The following is a 19,418-nucleotide window of genomic DNA, read 5'->3' as shown; positions in this document are numbered from 1 at the left end:
AAAGCAACAAAAAGCAACAAAATCTTAATAACATAAAATTTGCAAAAAATTAAAAATTAAAAATAAGAACTCTGCATCTCTAATATGCAAGCAAAAACTGATACAATCACTTTGTAAAACAATTCAGCTGGATTTTCTATTACTAAAGATAAACATACTAACTGACCCAACAATTCTACTGTTAAGTACAATATAAACTCTTACATAAAGTTAAAATAGCACATTTACAAGACTGTTTAGTGAAGCATTGTTTGTAAAAGTGATAAACCCCAAACAATCTACAGGTTCACCAATAAGAGACTGGATAAGCTGTGGAATATTCATATTACATAAAATAAGTAAACTAGAACTATATTCATGGACTTTAACAGATATCAAAAAGAATACAAGTAAAAAAAATGATGCAAAATAAGTGTATTTAAAATGTGCAAACCAATGCTATATATTATTTAGGGAAATATATATATATATATATATATATATACCCATGTATGTGTACATATAATATATGTATATAGATAGATAGAGAGAGAGAGAGAGAGAGAGAGAGAAAAGAAACAGAGGAAGAGTCAACATCAAATTCTGGGTAGCTATTATTTCTTAGGGGAAAGGAGAGCAATGAGATTAGGAAGAATTGTAGAACTTTAACTTTATCTGTAATGTTTTTGTTGTTCATGAGCACTCATTACATGGCTGCTTATCATTGGGATAAATTCTCCAGATATTTGTATTTTAAATTGGGGGGGGGGCGTTTCCTGGATACAGAAAAGATTTCGATGGAATGAGAGCAGTAGGGGCTTACTTTTGAATAGGTAGCTGTTACATGCAGGGTCTGCAGTCTTCATAGGAGCGTGGGTCATAAGTAAAAGAAAAAAGCATGCTTCATTTATTATTCTATGCATTTAGCTATCTAGAGCCTAACATCCCTACAGACAGACCTGGCTTAATAACCTCAAACTAAAGCAATCCGAGGAAGTACTAAGAGTAAGAGAGGGATGAATGACTTGAAATCTGTTGCTATTGTACTGCAGTGGCCTTCATCCTGCCATTCCTCTTGTGAATGACTGCTCATCTTTAACCTAGGTCTATATCGCAACAAGTTAGAAGACTGTGACCTACAAAACAGACTGTGATGAAAGACAGCTATGAGCTTTCCTCCAAACCCAGGAGAACAGATGATGTACTTTTAAGCACTCATGAATATTTAGCAAAATGTTTCAAAAATAGGGAAGAGCAATGTTCAAGGTTTTTGAAAACAGACCAAGAAATTACAATTATCTACCTGTAGAGATCAGATTCCAAAAATGTTAGCTGGCGTGCAATTTCTACTGGATGAAGTGTCATAAGATCAAATGTTTCAAACTGTCCTTGTTTACTGATATGCCATTTGATTGGTGGAGGTGGACTTTTAAAGGTAATATTCTGGTTTATTTCATTTGCCTGAGCTTGCTTCTTCCTCCTGATGATCTTAGCAACTGACTCTACCCATTCCTTCATAGCTTTTCCTAGGAAAGAACAAATAATCAGAATGACTTTTACTTGACAGACATACTGTGAATCTTTGCATTAATCTTTTACATTCACCCCAGCTCCAATAATTATCAATTCATGGACAAGTTTTGCTTCATGAAACTCCAAATCATGTTTTCCCTTCCCTTTCTTTATTTTCTTTATCTGTTTTTTGGTACTGGGAATTGAACTCATGGGCATTTTCTCACTGAACTACACCTCCAACCCCTTTTTATTTTTCATTTTCAGACAAGGTCTTGCTAAACTGTTAAGGAGCTCACTAAATAGTTGGGGCTAGTCTTGAACTTGTGATGTTCCTGTCTCAGCCTCCTGAGTCACTGGTACTACAGGCATGCACCACTATGTCCACTTGTAGGTTATTCTTTAAACAAACTCAAGAATCATATCATTTTGTCTACATTTAAGTCTTTCTCTCTAAGAGACTCTTTAAAATAATCACAGTATCATTATGACATATAATAAGTGAAGCCTTTTTTAGATTTTTTATTTGTTCTTTTTAGTTACACATAACAGCACAATGTATTTTGACAGATGATACATACACGGAGTGTAACTTTCCATTCTTGTGGTTGTACATGGTGTGAAGTGACACGGGTCATATATTTGTGTATGAACATGAGAAGGTTATATCCAATTCATTCAACTGTCTTTCCTATTGCCATCCCCCTCCCTTCCCTTCATTCCCTTTATCTAATTCAATGAACTTTTTTAGGATTGGCTTATTTCACTTAGCATGATATTCTCCAGTTCCATTCATTTACTGGCAAATGCCATAGCTTCATTCTTCTTTATGACTGAATATTCCTCCATTGTGTGTATATATATATATACCAGTTTCTTTATCTATTCATCTGTTGAAGAGCCCCTAGGATGGTTCCATAGCTTAGCTACCAATTGATCTGCTATAAACATTGATGTGATTGTGTCAAAAAGTGAGGTCTTTAAATCTCCAAATATTTAGTTAATATTCAATTATCTGCCTCTTCAATGTTTTCTTATAGTTGTTTTGTTTTAAAAGAACATAAATAAGATTTCAGCTGGAGAAGCTGAAGCAGGAGGATTGAAAGTTCAAAGGCAGCCTCGGCAACTTAGCAAGGCCCTAAATGACTCAGTGAGACCCTGTTTCTAAATAAAATATGAAAAAGGGCTGGAGATGTGGTTTAGTCGTTAAGTGCCCCTGGGTTTAATGCCCAGTACCAAAAAAGACTTAAATTATACATATTTTAATTTAATAGAAAATGGCAAACATAAAACATTGAGGTGACATAAAATTAAATAGTTTTAATTTATTAAAGAAGACTTTTGACTTTTTTAAAGTCAAGCATATAGCTCAGTGGTGCAACACTTGCCTAGCATGTGCAAGGGCCTTGGTTTGATCCTCAGCACTACAGACAAATAGTAATATGAAAAGGCAAGGTTCAGATAGTTCTAAACCTATGTGAGCTTACTAGAGACAATAAATATCATCAAATGTTATTTTAGCTTTTTAAAAATGCAAAGTAGCTTAGATTCTTAATCACACGATTTTGAAAATAAACAAGTACAACATAAGATTCAATAAAAACTTTAAATAATGTACCTCTTACACTTGAAATGATGGATTCTAGTCTTTTACACAATTCCACATCACTTTCAAAGTCATAAAAATGGTGTTCAACCCACTGGCAAAATACATTTAAGATCCTGGTAAGTGAAAGAATCGTATTTTAGTGAAACCTAAACATTCAATTATACTTCTTTCACTTTTATAATGCCACGCATATTTTATATGCAAGAACCAATGTAATACTTAGAGTCTCTGTTTTTAATTAGTACCTTAAGTGCCTCAATAATAAGGAGAAAATCAATCTCCATAATATACAATGTTTTGAAATTATACTTTAGCTTGTAGTGGTGGCACACACTTGTAATCCCAGCTACTTGGGAGGCTGAAGGAGGAGGATTACAAGTTCAAGGCCAACCAGGGAAACTTTCGTAAGACCTTGCTTCAGTATAGAAATAAAAAGGGCTGAGGATGTGGGTCAGTGGCAAAGTGCCTCTGGGATCAATCCCCAGTACTGCAAAAAAATAAATAAATAAAAATAAAAATAAAAAATTATACTTTCGTTTTTTCCACGGGGCGATCCAAGATGGCGGACTAGAGGGTGACTGCATCTCCAGTCACTCCAGAACCCATGATTCAAGAAGGGGAGGCATTGAGAGACTCGGACTAAAACAGAGCCACGGGGTGAGTCTCTCCCAATAAGTGAAGTGCTGCCCGGGTGGCAGGCCCGGATTTGGGTAGCTTATTAGAGTAGGGCAGAGCAGCTAGAGTCTTCCCCAGGCAGCTCTGCGCGCTCCAGCAGTGGGCTCCTCCCACAGGGTCAGATTCTCCAGCATCTCGGAGCAGGCCCCCCAGTGAGAGCCTTTCTGCACAGAACTAAGCTTCAAGTCCCTGAACCAGGGTGGCGAGTTACAGCCTGCAGGTTGCTTCAGGGACCAGGACAGGGCAGCCAGGGACTTCCCCAAGCAGCCCGCAGCCTGGCCCCCTCCGGCAGGAAGCGCCTTTCCAGGCTAGCTTCTCAGAGCAGGCCTCCCAGTGAGAGCCTTTCCACACAGAGCCAGCTCCATGTCCTGGAACCAGTAGTGGGCTAGGGGCAGCTTTCCTTGGAAGCACTGCGTTATCAAGTTACTCCAAAACTTCAGGCTACTGAAGGCAGGAGGGTGAGACACTGGAAATCTACAGGGACAATATAAGCCAATAGAAGAATTCTGCAATATCACAAAGTCCCACTGACATCTGACCAATATGAGAAAACAAGGGAAGAAAATGTCCCAAACAAACCTAGATACTATATCAATAAAACCCAATGACAGCACAGCAGAAGAAATGTCAGAAAGGGAGTTCAGAATGTACATAATTAAAACAATCAGGGAAGCAAACGAGGAGATGAAAGAGCAAATGCAGGCATTAAATGATTGCACCAATCCACAGTTAAAGGAGCAAATACGGGAAGCAAGAGATCATTTCAATAAAGAGTTAGAGATATTGAAGAAAAACCAAACAGAAATCCTTGAAATGAAGGAAACAATACACCAAGTTAAAAACTCCATAGAAAGTATAACCAAGAGGATAGAACACCTGGAAGACAGAACCTCAGATATTGAAGACAAAATATTTAATCTTGAAAAAAGTTGACCAAACAGAAAAGATGGTAAGAAATCATGAACAGAAACTACAAGAATTATGGGATATCATGAAAAGGCCAAATGTAAGAATTATTGGGATTGAGGAAGGCTTAGAGAAACAAACCAAAGGAATAAACAATCTATTCAATGAAATAATATCAGAAAATTTCCCAAATCTGAAGAATGAAATGGAAAACCAAGTACAAGAGGCTTATAGGACTCCAAATATACAAAATTACAACAGACCCACACCAAGGCACATTATTATGAAAATACCTAACATACAAAATAAAGAGAATTTTAAAGGCCGTGAGAGAAAAAAATCAAATTACATTCAGGGGGAAACCAATAAGAATATCAGCAGATTTTTCAAACCAGACCCTAAAAGCTAGAAGGGCCTGGAACAACATTTACCAAGCCCTGAAAGAAAATGGATGCCAACCAAGAATCTTATACCCAGCAAAACTTACTTTCAGATTTGACGATGAAATAAGATCCTTCCATGATAAACAAAAGCTAAAGGAATTTACAAAAAGAAAGCCAGCATTGCAGAACATTCTCAGCAAAATAGTCCATGAGGAAGAGATGAAAAACAACGATGCAAATCAGCAATGGGAGCAACTAGCCTAAAGGAATAGCCAAACAAAGGGGAAAACAAATCATGACAAAAAACAAAAATGAGTCAAATGACTGGGAATACAAATCATATCACAATAATAACCCTGAATGTTAATGGTTTGAACTCATCAATCAAAAGACACAGACTGGCAGAACGGATTAAAAAGAAAAATCCAACAATTTGCTGCCTACAAGAGACTCATCTCATAGAAAGAGATACCCATTTCTCATAGAAAGAGATACCATAAAGGTGAAAGGATGGGAAAAAACATACCATGCACACGGACACAGCAAAAAAGCTGGAGTATCCATCCTCATTTCAGATAATGTGGACTTCAAGCCAAAATTAGTCAGAAGGGATTAAGAAGGACATTACATACTGCTTAAGGGAAGCATAAATCAGCAAGACATAACAATCATAAATATCTATGCCCCGAACATTGGATCATCCATGTACATCAAACAAATCCTTCTCAATTCCAGAAATCAAACAGACCACAACACAATAATACTAGGCGATTTTAACACACCTCTCTCACCGCTGGATAGATCGTCCAAACAAAAATTGAATAAAGAAACCATAGATCTCAATAACACAATCAACAATTTAGACTTAACCGACTTATATAGAATATACCATCCAACAAAGAACACATACACTTTCTTCTCAGCAGCACATGGATCCTTCTCTAAAATAGACCATGTCTTATGCCACAAAGCTACTGTTAGAAAATACAAGAAAACAGAGATACTACCTTGTACTCTTATCAGATCATAATGGATTGAAATTAGAAATAAATGACAGAATAAAAAACAGGAACTTCTCCAATACCTAGAGATTAATTAATACACTATTATATGATGAATGGATAACAGAAGACATCAGGAGGGAAATAAAAAAATTCTTAGAAGTAAACGAGAACAAAGACACATCATATCAAAATCTCTGGGACACTATGAAAGCAGTACTTAGAGGAAGATTTATTTCATGGGGCGCATTCAACAAAAGAAGTAGAAATCAACGAATAAACAACTTAACACTACAGCTCAAAGCCCTAGAAAAAGAAGAGCAGACCAACACCAAAAGCAGTATAAGACAGGAAATAGTTAAAATCAGAGCCGAAATCAATGAAATTGAAACAAAAGAAACAATCAGAAAAATTAACAAAATAAATAGTTGGTTCTTTGAAAAAATAAACAAAATTGATAAACCCTTAGCCACACTAACAAAGAGAAAGAGGGAGAAAACTCAAATTACTAAAATTCGGAATGAACAAGGAAATATCACGACAGACACGAGTGAAATACAAAACATAATTAGAAGCTATTTTGAAAATCTATACTCCAACAAAACAGAAAACCTCGAAGACATCAACAAGTTTCTAGAGACATATGAATTACCTAAACTGAACGAGGAGGACATACACAACTTAAATAAATCAATTTCAAGCATTGAAATAGAAGAGGTCATCAAAAGCCTACCAACAAAGAAAAGTCCAGGACCAGATGGGTTCTCAGCCGAGTTCTACAAAACATTTAAAGAAGAGCTCATTCCAATACTTCTCAAAGTATTCCATAAAATAGAAGAGGAAGGAACCCTCCCAAACTCATTCTATGAAGCCAGTATCACCCTGATACCTAAACCAGGCAGAGACACATCAAGGAAAGAAAATTTCAGACCAATATCCTTAATGAACATCCACGCAAAAACTCTCAACAAAATTTTAGCAAACCGCATACAAAAATATATTAAAAAGATAGTGCACCACGATCAAGTGGGTTTTATCCCAGGGACGCAAGGTTGGTTCAATATCCAGAAATCAATAAATGTCATTCACCATATCAACAGACTAAAAGTTAAGAATCACATGATTATTTCAATAGATGCAGAAAAAGCATTCGATAAAATACAGCATCCCTTCATGCTCAAAACACTAGAGAAAATTGGGGTAGTGGGAACATTCCTTAACATTGTAAAGGCCATCTATGCTAAGCCCATGGCCAATATCATTCTAAATGGTGAAAAACTGAAAGCATTCCCCCTAAAAACTGGAACAAAGCAGGGATGCCCTCTTTCACCACTTCTATTCTATATCGTTCTTGAGACTCTAGCCAGAGCAATTAGACAAACCAAAGAAATTAAAGTGATACGAATTGGAAAAGAGGAACTCAAACTATCCCTGTTCGCTGATGACATGATTATATATTTAGAGGAACCTGGAAATTCCACCAGAAAACTCTTAGAACTCATAAGTGAATTCAGTAAAGTAGCAGGTTACAAGATCAATGCTCATAAATCCAATGCATTTTTATATATAAGTGATGAATCATCAGAAAGAGAAGTTAGGAAAACTACCCCATTAACAATAGCTTCGAAAAAAATAAAATACTTGGGAATCAATCTCACAAAAGAGGTGAAAGACCTCTACAATGAGAACTACAGAACACTAAAGAAAGAAATTAAAGAAGACCTTAGAAGATGGAAAGATCTCCCATGTTCTTGGATAGGCAGAATTAATATTATCAAAATGGCCATACTACCAAAAATGCTATACAGATTCAATGCAATTCCAATTAAAATCCCAATGATGTACCTTACAGAAATAGAGCAAGCAATCATGAAATTCATCTAGAAGAATAAGAAACCCAGAATAACTAAAGCAATCCTCAGTAGAAAGAGCAAAGCAGGGGGTATCGCAATACCAGCTCTTCAACTCTATTACAAAGCAATAGTAACAAAAACGGCATGGTATTGATACCAATATAGACAGGTAGATCAATGGTACAGAATAGAGGACATGGACACAAACCCAAATAAATACAATTTTCTCATACTAGACAAAGGGGCCAAAAATATGCAATGGAGAAAAGATAGCCTCTTCAACAAATGGTGCTGGGAAAACAGGAAATCCACATGCAACAGAATGAAACTAAACCCCTGTCTCTCACCCTGCACAAAACTAAACTCAAAATGGATCAAGGACCTCGGAATCAGACCAGAGACCCTGCATCTTATAGAAGAAAAACTAGGTCCAAACCCCCAACTTGTTGGCTTAGGATCAGACTTCCATAACAGGACTCCCATAGCACAAGAAATAAAAGCTTGAATCAACCACTGGGATAGATTCAAACTAAAAAGTTTTCTCTCAGCAAAGGAAACTATCAGTAATGTGAAGAGAGAGCCTACAGAGTGGGAGAATATCTTTGCCACTCATACTTCAGATAGAGCGCTAATTTCCAGAATTTATAAAGAACTCAAAAAACTCTACACCAAGAATACAAATAATCCAATCAACAAATGGGCTACGGAAATGAACAGACACTTCACAGAAGGAGATGTACAAGCAATCAACAGATATATGAAAAAATGTTCAACATCTCTAGTAATAAGAGAAATGCAAATCAAAACCACCCTAAGATTCCATCTCACCCCAATTAGAATGGCGATTATCAAGAACACAAGCAACCATAGGTGTTGGCGAGGATGTGGGAAAGAAGGTACACTCATACATTGCTGGTGGGGCTGCAAATTAGTGCAGCCACTCTGGAAAGCAGTGTGGAGATTCCTCAGAAAGCTTCGAATGGAACCACCATTTTACCCAGCTATCCCACTCCTTGGCCTATACCCAAAGGACTTAAAAATCAGCATACTACAGAGATACAGCCACATCAATGTTCACAGCTGCTCAATTCACTATAGCCAGATTGTGGAACCAACCTAGATGCCCTTCAGTTGATGAATGGATAAAGAAACTGTGGCATATATATACAATGGAATATTACTCCGCCATGAAGAATGATAAAATCATGGCATTTGCAGGCAAATGGATGAAATTGGAGGATACCATGCTAAGTGAGATAAGCCAATCTCAAAAAACTAAAGGACGAATGATCTTGCTGATAAGCAGATGAGGACATATAAGGGGGGGTATGAGGGGTTAGCATTAGGGTTAGGGTTAGGTTTAGGGTTAGGGATAAGGAGGGTGGTAAGAATGGAGAAAGGAAGGACTGTATAGAGGGAAAAGAGGGGTGGGAGGGGTGGGGGGGAAGGGAAAAAAATAACAGAATGAATCAAACAACATTGCCCTATGTAAACTTATGATTTTCAATTAAAATTAAGAAAAAAAAATAAAGAAGGAAAAATTTGGGAAGGTGCGGGCTGGGAATATATCTCAGTGACTAGGCATCTTTGGGTTTAATCCCTGGTACAAAAAATTTAAAAAGCAACATTGTAGGGAACATTCCTCAATCTTATCTGACAGCAGTTGCTGACACCATGGTCTAAGTAAGCCAAACAGTCTGGACAGAGAAACTGAGGTAATGGTAAAGACTCACCATGGAATGAAGGTCTTTGCAGCTGCTGAGGCTGAGTTAAGAGCTGAAGGGAGGCCTCGCTTATCAAGCATCCCAGCAAACTGTGATGTGAGCTTGCCCGAGCTGCCTTGCCTCATGCTGTGTGCTGGAGTTTACCATCCCCCCAGTCCTTTGTCTCAGACCTGTTGCTGGGCAGAATTACTTAGGCATGCTTGGTTTGTTTACACTACCTCAATGTATAGTTCACCCATAGGCTGATTCTGTTATGCTTTAACAAGCATGTTAACCGGATTGGATAATGTGCCTATATATGTCTTATACAGTCCTAAGTAAAATTAGATCTGAGCCTTCAGAGCCTGGTCTCCGATGTCTGAGTGCACTAGGTAGGCGTCATACGTCCTCACCCTTAATGGACCCCGTCTCCAAACATCTACACAATCTCACAATCTTCCATTAGGCATTTGCAGTCTCTGGGCTTGTCAGAACCCTGGACTGTACTGGTCCATTTCGGCCTTCATCTGAGTTTTGAGTAGGATTTACCTGCTCTCCTCTCTAGATGAAATGAACAGTTTGTTTACAAGACTTTGCATCATTTTAAGGATCTGGGATAGAGGATTTAAGATCTGCTCTTTTAAATTATAGATTATTCAGTTGACTGGGTCCTTGAAGGAACGTGCTCTTCAGAATGCTTGGCTGCAACTTAGGATACCCTGGGGTGGTGTGTGACCTTAGCTAAGCTGTGTTGTGAACCAAATTAAATAAATATCTGGGCTGATATTGACTGAAAAAAAAATTATACTTTAAAATAAGCATGTTAAAAATTATGTTTCCTGTGCTTAATTACCAACTTATGTTAAGTAAAAGTGCCTTTTCTTTATTCATACATAGAAAATGCATGCTCTAGAGTAGAAAAGCTATTTTAAGTTCTCAAATTGAAAAAAAAGTATTTTAAGTTCTAAATTTTATTGTATTTTTCACAGAAAATGGGAAATTAAGTAAGATTTAGTGTATTGGTTCTAAAGTCAAGTGCAAGCCCAGCATAGTAGAACATGCCTATAATCCCAGTGACCTGGGAGTCTAAGGCAGGAGGATTGAACTTCAAGGCCAAACTCAGCAATTCAGCAAGGCCCTCAGCAACTGAGTGGAACCCTGTCTCAAAATAATAAATAAATAAATACATAAATTCATAAATAAATAAAAAGGTTGGGTATGTAGTTCAATGGTAAAGCACCCCTCTGTTCAATTCCAAGTACCAAAAAATAAAATGAATTCAGGTGCTATCATCAAATTTCCATGTAATCTACAAATATGCCTATGACCTTATTTCATTTTTAAAGACAAAAATATTTTTTCAGTTGTGGAGAGCAGGGACAGGATGGGAGAGCAGTGACTGAGATTCGGGGTCTCTGATGACCTCATGGCTGAGGCATGCCTGGTACCTGGGAATGTTCCTCTGTATGCTCAGCTGCTGTGGTAATTCCCTGCATAAGGAGGCTCTGCAGAAGAGTCTTATCAGCTTCAACCTTTGTAGGGAACATTCCTAAAGCTTATCTGACAACAGTCACTGACACCATGATCTAAGTAAGCCAAACAGTCTGAAAAGAGAAACTGAGGTAATGGTAAAGACTTGCCATGGAATGAAGGTCTTTGCAGTTGCTGAGGCTGAGTTTGAGCTAAGAGTAGTCCTCATTCTGTCAAGCATCCCAGCAAGCTGTGATGTGAGCTCAGCCACATGCCTTGCCTCATGCTGTGTGCAGGAGCTTGCCATTCCCCCAGTCCTTTGTCTCAGACCTGTTGCTGGGCAGATCGCTTAGGCATGCTTGCTTTGTTTACACTACCTTAACCCTCAATGTATAGTTCACCTATAGGCTGACACTTTTATAATTTAACAAGCATGTTAACCTGATTGGATAATGTGCCTATATAGGTCCTGTGCAACCCTAAATAAAATTAGATCCATGCCTTCAGAGCTTGATCTCCGAAGCCTGAGTAAGTGCGCCAGGTAAGGCTAGGTAAGGTAGGTGTCATTCATCCTCACCCTCAATGAATCCCGTCCCTGAACATCTACAAACCTTGATCTCAGCAACACACCTCCCAGGGATAGATGAATTCTTATTCTAGACAACCACAAGGTTTCACCAGCTCTACTGTACTCCTGAGCCTGATTGTTTAACAGTAACTTTAAACAATGGACCTTCTTGAGAGTTACACAAATTCCAATCATTGCACATTGCAACTGTGGTTTGCAACTGCAGAAAAATTGCATAGTTGTTTCTAGTTCTATAACTTTCTGAATACAAAGAATAATGCTTGCATAGTCTTTAATCTGATAATGAGATATATATAAAGACAGCTAGCATAACTCTTTAGATATGCTTCTCCATGAAAAGTAGCTCTCCACCTAATCCCAGCTACTTATCTTCAAAATCTGCATGTATGAGTCTTTATTTTTCTAATTCCCCATCTCCCCTAGCCAGAATTGCCAGTTTGGCTACACTGGTCGAGGCAGAGAGTGATTTTGTTTTGCATATCACAAAAATAATTACTCCTGATCTTGCAAGTATTTAATGATATATACACATATGAAATTCTTCCTGCCTTACAGCCATCCTAATAATATAAATCATTATTTTTTTCATTACTCCAGCAAATAGTCATTTTCATGTTGGCTTTTATTTCCTGACCATAGACAACTATATTTCTCTCAGACTATGCAAGTACTATTTAAAAACATTTTTAGATGTTGATAGACCTTTATTTTATTCATTTATTTACACATGGTACTGAGAGTTGAACCCAGTGCCTCACACATGCTAGGAAAGTGCTGTATCACTGAGCCACAACCCCACCCCTGTATGTACTTTTAATTAACCAGTCTTTGTCATGCTATTTGTATTAAAACAACCTTAAGTCATTTTGTGTCTGGTTAGTTCAGTGGTTTAGAATATATATCAACAGATCATAAATTGTTAGCTTCTAGTTTACACTTATATCAGTTCAAACAATTCTGCTTACATTTTCTTTCCTTTCTAGTTTCTAGAGAATTGATGTAATTTTAAAATTACAATCAGATAAAAAACAATTATAATCAGACTTCATCAAACTTAAAAAACTTCATCTCATAAAAATGTCATTAGGAAAATTAGTAGGTAAACCCCAGTCTGTGGGAAAATATTTAAAAAACCTTTTTCTGACAAAGGACTATATCCAGTCATACTCAATATACTTCTACAACTCAGTAATAAAAAGACAACTCACCAAATAATAGACATGATTCAAACCTACCCTTCACAGAAAAAGAATGACTGGCCAATAAGAGACAGTAAAATATTCTCAACATCATTAGTCAATAGGGAAGTACAAATAAAACCACAATGAGATACCACTGTATACCCAGCAGTATGACTAAGATATAAAGACTAACATCACTAAACAATGGTGAAGATATGCAGCAATAGGAACTCTCAAATATTGCTGGTAAGAATGTTCAGAAAACGTTTTGACAGTTTCTTTTAAAACAAAACACAGAACTACCTTATGTCCTAGTCATTCCACTCTGAGTATTTTATGCAAGTGAAATATATATACATATATTCATGATAAGACTTGCAAGGTAAAGTTCACTGAAGATTTACTCATAATCAAAGACTAGAAAATGCTCAGGTGTCTTTCAATGGGAAAAATAAATGAACTGTGATATACAATGAAACACTATGTCAGTAATAAAACAGAAGAAAACATTGATTCAAGTAACATGGATGAACCTCAAAAGCATGTTGAGTCAGACATGGAAGTTTAAGAATCCATTTCTGCTCCATCCTAGTCAGAGTCACACCCACAAGAAGAATGAAGTAATTCAGACTTGGGGATGGCACCAGAAGATCTCAGAAATGACTATCTCCCAACTTAACAAGTGAATTACAACTCCTGATGAATGCATGGAATATAGCCTTTGAATTGCCTCTTTAAAAAACACCTGTGCATCCTGATGGGCAGAATCAAAGCCTCTGGGATAGGAGTCCCCATGTTTCTCTTTTGCTAGCAAAGCAATAAAACTTCTCTTTCCTTTTTTTCAAAAAAAAGTGTAAGAATCCATTTATGCAAAATTCTAAGACAAGTAAAAAGATCAATAGTGGGATAAATCAGAATACTGCCTTTGGGCAGTGGGAACAAAAATTGATTAGAAAAGGCACAAGAGAACTTCCTGGGATGTGGCTTAACATTTTGTATCTTGAAAGGAGTTTGGATTATGAAGATTTATTAAAATTCAACCAAAGTCCACTTAAAATGTGTGTATTTCACTGAATGAACATTTTAGAACAAATGAATAATAAATACTAAAATGTTAATGATATAGAAGTTGAAGTATTTAAGAAGCAGTGTACTTTGAAATATATTCAAAATTAGTTGATTAATGGACTAAGTGAGGAATGATAAATGAATAGATATGTGATAAAAGTAAGTAAAAAAAATGTTAACAGTTGATCTGGTGGATTTATGGTTGTTCATTTTGAAATTCAATTTTTCTCTGTGTTAAAATGTTATAGTAAAATGCTGAGAAAAAATATTAGCTTGCATTTTGCTAAAATCCTTCCGTGCTCAAAGAACAAGTTTAACAAACTGACTGGAATTTCCAAGCCATCTTCAACTCCACCCCAATTCATACAGTTAATCTCATCTACTACTACTTGCAATACAATGTCTTCATTCCTGATTAAGATCACTTTCATTACCTATTTCCTCTGCACACCACTCACAATTCTGCCTTTTTACCTCTGTTCACACTATTTTCCATTACCCTCATTACCTACAATCACCTTTCTAAAGGTGTGTAGGATATCTAAATCCTACACACACCCCTTAGGGACAATCTCAGATTTTGCCTCTTCCAAGATGTCTTCCCTAACTACTAGAGTCTAATCTCAGCTAGTCCTAAAATTTTATAGGGGTATATTTATATAAGCCATGAAACTATTCAAAGTAGTATAATACACAACTATTTCATATATTCTTTTACACCAATAAAATCATGATATCATGGCACCATATCATGACAGTTTATTATTTTTGTACTCAACATAAATAGAGTAGACAAGTACAGAATTGAGAACATGCTTACAAATGCTTACAAATAAATTGTTAAAGAATTTACATGATTGAGATCTAAGATCTTATTTCCTGCCTACCCTATAATAGGAATGAATAAATGAATGCCTCATTTGAGTACAGATTAGTACAAATGCATTACAGTTAGTTGAGAAAAATTATTCTTCTTTCTTGCTAATGTAATGGGTAAATAATCCATTTGTTTATCTTCTTGTACAAAGTATGACATGTTAAAAGTTTTGGGTAAAAGACATATGGCTAGCAGCACTTCCAAATTGAATTTATTTATGGAAAATTATCCTGGAAAATAATTAATAAATTTTCAAAGCTATAATTTATTAGTTAACAGTGGTCAAGGAAACAATATTTAGAGAGAAAATATATAGATCATATATAGTTAATATGATAACTCAGTACCCAAAGAAAATGAGTAAATAATACTTTGGTTCACATTTGGACTGTAAGAAGGTTAATCAAAGGAGCTTCCAATTTTCAATGTTTAGTGGAACAAAACAAAACACAGTGGCTCCAAAGGTCACATATGGTCCCATTCTGTCACTACCTTTACATGACCAAGTTCAAATTACTTATCCACGATTAAGTTTTCCATTTCCTAACATATAAAGTGAGAATAATCATAATGTTACACCTTAAATTATATTTTGGGGATGAGATAAAAAATATAAAGTACCTAGGGTAATACCTAGTAGAGTAAGTACCTAACAACTGGAAACTGTTATAATTAAATATATTTTAGAAATTACTGCAATGATTCCTCAGATAATGTAAGATAAAGAGAGTAGGAAACGTGCGAAAACTTCCATAAGTATTACAAATTATAAAAAAAAAAAATCAGGACCATGTAATGATCATTACAAAGGGACATGAAGGAAATAAATTGGAAGGTTGATATTAAGCAAGCCTATATTTGTAAGTTTTAATTAAAATAACAAATACTTATTTTGATCTGTAAAATTATCATATGACAGAGAGATCTGGTATAGAAATTTCTTCAGGGTATTTATTTAAAATATCTTCACAGAGAAAGAAATTTGGAAATTTAACTCTCATAAACTTAATACTACTTATATTTAAATTAAGAGCTAAGTACTTTTGTGTTAACTATGAACTGAAAATTGAATGGCACATAAGAGATGTAATATTCAGGTCAAACCTAAGTTGTACTGGTTGGACATATTCTTTTTGTAATCTTTTAAGGTCTGCGCTGATTGGCTGCTTCCTTTCTCTATTGTCAATTTTTCTGCTTCAGAAGATTCTGGCTCTGGAATTTCAAATCTAAGAAGAAAACCAAAAGAAAAGAAATTTGTTCATACATAATGAAAAAGATTTTAAATACAACAGAAAAAATATTCATCTGAAGAATCCCCTTTCATATCATTTATAGAAGTGTTATGTTACTGTTTAACCTTCCCTACAGTACGGCACACTACATAACTACAAAAAATGACCTTCAGCTATATGATCATAACATTGTATGTTCTTAATCCTCATCAAACCTTTTTTTATAATTAGCACTAACTGACAAAAAAGGTCCATGGAAAAGATCTAAGACAAGAATCCACAGAAATTTAACTTCTTTAAAGATCATCACAGAGCTGGGAGATATGGTGCACACCTTTAATCTCAGGGAGTTGAAGCAGGAGAACTGCAAGTTCAAAGTCAACCACAACAATTTAGTGAGACTACCTCAAAAAAAAAAAAAAGAAAAAGAAAGAAGGCTGAGCATGTAGCTCAGTGGTAGAGCTCTAGCTAGCATAGGTCAGTCCCTGTATTTAATCCCCAGTACCACAATATGAAAGAAAGGACTTATCTAATCATCTATCCTTAATGTTTATATTATAAAAATAAAGTAGACTAATACATTTCTTTAAATATGTGAGTATGAAGTTCAAAAAGGAGGCCCAAGATGTAATTTTAAATTAAGAACTTACTTAAATGGGTTAGGTAAAAAATCAAAATTAAAAAAACAAAATATTGCCCAACCATAGGAAATAAAGCTATAATGTAAGTCTAACAAATATTCTTTCCTTATTTTGCACACAGAAATCACAACAATGGATTTTCACAATATATTACACTGAGTCTTGTAAATTTAGTTTCGTAGAACAAAACAGAAATTTAGGAGTCAAGATAAAATTATAGTAAGTTTTAAACATAAAACAAAAATCATTTTGTAGTTCAGATTTTAAAGTACATATAAGTACATGTGTACATATATATATATATACATGTGTACATGTATACATATTTGAATATATTTAGTTCTTGTTTTTTGAAATGGAATCTCACTATGTAGCACAGGCTGTCTCAAGTGACCCTCCTGCCTCAGTCTCCCAAATACTAGACTTACAAGCTCATTCCATAGCATCCATCCAGATTATTTTTTTAAAAATACAAAGTATTTAAAATATCACTAAGTAAAAAACATTCAGTAAAAAAAAATTCAAAAATTTTTTTTCTTTTTCTTTTTTTTTCTGCAGTGCTAGGGATTGAACCCAGGGCCTTGTACTTGGAAGGAAGCACTCTACCAACTGAGCTATATCCCCAGCCCCTCAAAAAGATTTAAATTAATAATAATAAAGGAATTGGTTATTAGTTTTAATAATGATATATAAATTTTTTAAATAAGAATTCTTTACTTTTAGAGATACATATAGAAATATTTACAGATGAAATATGTGTTCTGAGATCTACTTCAAAATAATCCTGATGGTAGAATATTTAAATCTGTAGGGAAGCAGATGAAACATGTGTTGATATTTACTGAAGATAGACAATGGATAAATGGGCTTATTATATTTTTATGTGTACTCTGGCACATGTTTTGAAATTTTCCATAACAAGTTTGTATATAAAGCAAAAAGCTGAAAATTCCTTTTAAGGAACAGAACAAATTTTACTAAAATGTATTTGTCCCTCTAAATTGGGTCTTTATGATTATCTCTTGAATTATTGCTAATAGGTGAAAAGAACTATATTACAAACAGTGATTCAGTGAACACTATTTAAAAAGTACAGTAATACTTCTAATGTAATGCCAAATAAGTTATATTCCACACCTACCTGAGTAGTTATTAGCTACTAAGCACTTTGCAAGGTACAGAACAGATATTTATAAATTATTCATAAATATTCATAAATAAATATTCATAAAATATTAATGCGAGTAAAATATGCATTTTTCTCACCGTTCAATCAATAAGTTTAGCCAGTCCCATGGTTTACAAAAGGAACGATAGGTAGTAGGAAAAGTATGAACCAAATAGGGATCTGTAAAAGTGGAGCATAAACATATCAGGTTCAATTTTTCAGTTTAATTAATTCAAAGTACCATATTTTCCTTCCTTTTTCTTTTTACTTAGTCTCTTCCCACTGTAGCTTTTCCTGTCAATGGCAGTATTTCCTTGATAAATAAGGACTGCTTTCAAATTTAAAAACCATGAAAATGCAAATTTTATTAGCACTTATTTAATAACTAATGAAGCTAACAATATTATATTTTAGAAGCATTTAATTAGTTATTTCACTTTTAATTTTGCAGTATTTTAATATTTTGGAAACAATCCATTTATTTCCCCTTAAATCTTCAAAATAATTCTAGGACTAAGGTATTTCCATCTGCAGTGAAATAGATCAAACATGAGCTGATAATTATTAAAGTTGGATGATGGATAAATGGGTTTATGCATTATCTTTGAACACTGTTAAAAATATTTTGGGGAACTGGGCCCTCGGCAAGTAGTTGTAATGAATTTCACTTACCTGCATACATATGATATGTTAGCCTTTCAATTAATTTCACCACTGTTCCTCCTTTAATAATTGGGATTCCACTTCTACTTTGCAAGTTGTCTTCAAAAACAATGCTTTCCTCACAGTCTCTTACCACAAAACGATACACTTCTGGACTTGGTAATCTCAGTGGCTGCTCATTTTCTTCTTTCAATAATACAGAATCTAGCATTTGATCTAGAGTACTAAGATAATGAAGAGAAATAAGAGCTGCCATCCAATTATTTTTCTCTTCCGCAGACTTAGCAGCAAATATTATGCTCTTTTCATCTTTGGATACTAATTCAAAAGCATGTCTGCACTCACAGATATCTTCCTTATCACAGATTTGTACTTTCCTCATGACAAACTTTTCTTTTAATCTATATTCTGCACTGCTGCAACCTGGAAGCTGGAACTGGCCACAATTAGGTTTACAGCTTATCATTAAGCCATCAAAGAGAAAAATATGTCGTTCATGTTTAGCACCAATTCATGTCAATGGTCCTTCCATAATGAATTCATTGCAACACTGTCCAATATCTTTGCCTTCCCAACCATCTATGTTTTTCTGAATTTCATTCATTTTTTCGATGGTCAGGTGCTTGCTTCTTAATTGACTGCCCTTAATAAAAAGGGCAGAAAGATCCCTAATTGAAAAAAAAGATGAATTTAAGTTATTCAATTATTACATGATTCTAACTCCTAATATCTTTAAGTGTGAACTATCTCAAATCAAGTAACGAAAAATATTAAACTGGGCTGAGGTGTAATTCAGTGGTAGAGTACACAATTATTAGCATATGTGAAGCCAGGGGTTAAATTCCCAGACTTTCAAAAGAAAAAAATTAAATAACCAAATACTAAACTTTATATACAACATTCACTTT

The 19,418-nt window shown here is 35.1% G+C and overlaps 1 pseudogene across 1 annotated transcript in view; it reads right to left on the bottom strand.

Moving 5' to 3' along the window:
• The window catches only part of LOC306647153 (son of sevenless homolog 2-like), an 80,810-nt pseudogene that overhangs the window by 15,782 nt on the left and 45,610 nt on the right, over nt 1–19,418 (bottom strand). The window contains exons 9-13 of the transcript XR_013766928.1: nt 18,520–19,178; nt 17,946–18,027; nt 15,911–16,032; nt 3,110–3,213; nt 1,283–1,505 (exon numbers count right to left, since the gene is read on the bottom strand). The product of XR_013766928.1 is annotated as a son of sevenless homolog 2-like (transcript). The remainder of the gene's footprint in view (nt 1–1,282; nt 1,506–3,109; nt 3,214–15,910; nt 16,033–17,945; nt 18,028–18,519; nt 19,179–19,418) is intronic.

This window comes from Sciurus vulgaris (assembly GCF_902686455.1).
Source record: "Sciurus vulgaris genome assembly, chromosome: 16".
Taxonomy (NCBI): domain Eukaryota; kingdom Metazoa; phylum Chordata; class Mammalia; order Rodentia; family Sciuridae; genus Sciurus; species Sciurus vulgaris.
Note: the sequence above shows the minus strand (reverse complement) of the source record. Positions and strands in the feature narration are given on the sequence as shown.